The sequence below is a fragment of the Apium graveolens genome, chromosome 8 (genome assembly GCF_009905375.1).
Source record: "Apium graveolens cultivar Ventura chromosome 8, ASM990537v1, whole genome shotgun sequence".
In the NCBI taxonomy this organism is placed as follows: Eukaryota; Viridiplantae; Streptophyta; class Magnoliopsida; order Apiales; family Apiaceae; genus Apium; species Apium graveolens.
In genome coordinates this window covers 155669584-155673005 of record NC_133654.1, presented here as the reverse complement: position 1 = coordinate 155673005, position 3422 = coordinate 155669584, and positions in this window count along the sequence as shown.

The window sequence follows — 3422 nt, the reverse complement described above, 5'->3', positions numbered from 1 at the left end:
TGAACAAACTGGGGAAAATGTTTTTCTTAAAACAACTCTCTGAACCTCTCCCAAGTAATAACATCTATACCTTCCAATGTCTTCACTATTTCCCACCAATAGGTGGCTTCATTCTTCAAATAATAACTTGTAAACTAAACCTTTTATTCCTCATTTACCTTAACCCAAGCAAGTGACTTCTCTATCTCTTTTAACCAAATAATCGCTTCAATTGGATTTAAAGAACCTTTGAATTCTGGTGGATTCACCGCTTGAAAAGTCTTAAAAGTTACCTGGGGTTGGTCTGTCTTTGCTGTTGTTGAGTCAGGCGAACTGTTTGTTGAGCCAAGATCTGAAGAATCTGGGCTACTGTTGGGTCTATGGGACCTGGGTTTGCATTATGGTTGTTGTTGTCTTGGTTGTTGTTGTTGGTTTCTTCATTCTGGTTGGTAGAACGGGTATTTCTTCCGGTTGGCATTTTCTGTAAAGAATCAAAAAACTTATTTAGCCTTTAAATCAAATCCTTTTTATAGAATTTTTTATAAAACATAAATATTTCTTTTTGAAAGCAGTTGTAACAGTTTAACTAAGTAAATTGCATGCTTCTTTACAGAATGTAAATAGTTAAAGGGATATGGTACATGGTATCACAAGAGTTATAACTGGTGCAATAAGTAAGGTAAGATAAAGCAGGTGTAGTAATGTAAATAACAATGCTAGAAAAGAAAAGGTATTGATATACATAGATCAAAGTTTTGGGTAGTACAAGCGTGAAAATGCTTCAAAAGTAAAAGCAAAAGGGGTACAACAGGCCTACACACTACTCAGCCGATCTAGTCTATAAATACAAGCAAAAAGTCTACTGATACACGCTACACACTAATGTACATAATAAAACAACCATAACTCAGGCTCAGAATCTCTGACTCTGCATCTCTGTCTCTAGCTCCAAGGAAACTCTGGTCCACCAAGCCTTTCAAGATCCTCCATCACCTCTCTGGCCCATCCCATAAGAGCATCATGGCCTACATACTCACATGTAGCTCCATGCAGTCTAGCCTCAAGAATCCTCCGTGTCACATGAATCTCCTCTCAAAGCTCCCTCACACCCCGGTCAACATCTTTAGTCCTCACTATATGCTGTAGCTCTCGAATCTGTGCCAACAGGGCCTCACGCTCCAAAAGAAGAGCCTCAAAACGGAAATAAGGAACATGATGTGGTGTAGACTGAAATGGTGTACCCGCAACTGAATGTCCAGTAGAATCCGAACCAGCAGGTGGGGGTCCTCGGATAGGTGGCCTCATACCAGGAGTTGGAATAGCCCGTAGTGGTACAACCTCTATCACAACATGAGGTAGTATAGCCAACACCGGTGGAAAAATAGGACGTGGATCAGAAGATGTTCCTCCGACTGAGGGCTCTGAATGATCAGATGGCACTGGAATAAAGGAATCTGCCACCGCTGCTATCTAAAATCATATCATAAAATAAAAATCTCGAAGCACAATGGGAATCATACTAACACCTATTATACAGTCGCATTCAACCTCTCGACGTTCTATCTTTCTATTCAGTACTTCTAATCCTAACCCTCTACCCATTCCCGTCAATCTAGGCTTGTGTCAGTGACTTATAATCTGTAGCTCTAATACCAAACCTGTGGCGCCCTCCAAACCCGGGTCAGAAGTTTGGGGTCCACCACAAACACACTGTGACGCCCTCCAAACCCGGGGTCTAGATTTGGGGGTCACTCGCCAATAAACTAAAATAAAATAATCACAGCGGAATAATAAAATAAATACGACCCCTTTACCTGCACTGGATCGATCACAGGTTATAGTATGGAACAGGCATTACTACAAATCAAGTGTTATTACAAACCATAGTCTAATTAGTTTTACAGATTATTCAAATTTTATTACAAACCTCTAGACTATCCAAGCGTCCCAAAACAGTCTACCTGGAATACACACCACTATTTACAAGCACTCGACTTCTGATCAAACTTGGAACTTAAGCTTGCTCTGGCCTAGCTGAAAGAATCAAGATAAGAAACAAGTATGAGCGAAAGAAATGCTCAGCAAGTAGTAAATAGCTTATGATTTGGAATAACAACAGTATATCTGATGAACAAAACCAACTACAATAATTGAGCAGTATCAAAACTGATATAAATTTGATAATAAACAACATTTGCAATATATTATGTTTTGGGATTGGAATCCTCGAACGACGGTGTGTTGCCGCCGGTGATCAGCCGCGGAGCAACACCGGTATGCCGAAGCATATCCAACTAAACAAAAAGGTACCCAAGGCACATATCGGCCTAGCAAGGTGTTATATCCTGTATAACACATAGCTCACACTGGACCGCCGCCACGGCCTCTTACGCAACCATCCAACCCATAAAACCATTTTCCGTCAAAGGAGTCGAATCAAATGACATCCTTAACCACATAACTCCCCATTTCTCATGGTCCGGAGTTTTCTCAACAACCAATGGCGAAATAACCAGAACAATTAGTTATTCGCTAGTCTCAATTCAAAGCTTCACTGTATAGAGTAAGTTATAGCGAAATGTAAAAATATTTAACTATTCTGAACTTAGAATAGTAGAGAAATTGAAAGAATAAAGTTCAGAGACAATATCGATTGAATGATAAATGAAGATATAGGTACTTGCATAATATAATTCAAAATAAACGTCACTTGAACAATAAGTGAAGTCAGGAATACTTGCCTGGTATGCTCAATAACCTCTTTACTTTAACTCTGTTTCTAACTGCTGGCTACTATCTCCGTCTAATACTTGATTGCGCTCCTTGCTACTCGATTCTATAAACAAAAGGACTCTCTTAATTGACAGATCTAAACTCAATCGACGTAACTATACGTCTTGACATCTACCCGATCGTTTATAACTAGCATGGCATTTTAAAATTATAATAGATAGCATGTATATCACGTAACACGTAATCATGGCATTTATATAACACGTACTCACATATTTTATGTAACACATAAGTCAAATCATTAAGGGGTACGTCTCAGTGCGTTCAGAATGAAAATTAGGTCAACATTAGCATTTACCGATCAAATACCGACTTAAACTGATACACAAATCAAATGACATTGCAATACAAAAGAAATTAGGTCTCAAAAGTATTTTTATTAAAAGCGCAATATTTTTCTGAATCTGTACGCGTTCGTTTCGTATTAAACGGACAAACGGTTGATTTATTATGAATTAAAACAAGAAATAAATGGGAATAAATCAATTAATAATAAAATTAATTGATTTTTAAATACCTAAATATATTTTTAAAAACTCAAAATAATTTTTAGGAATTATTTGGCTTAATTATAAATAATTATATTTTATTTAACCATTTATAAATAAAATTAATTGATTAAATGAATTAATCAATCAATCAAATCCATA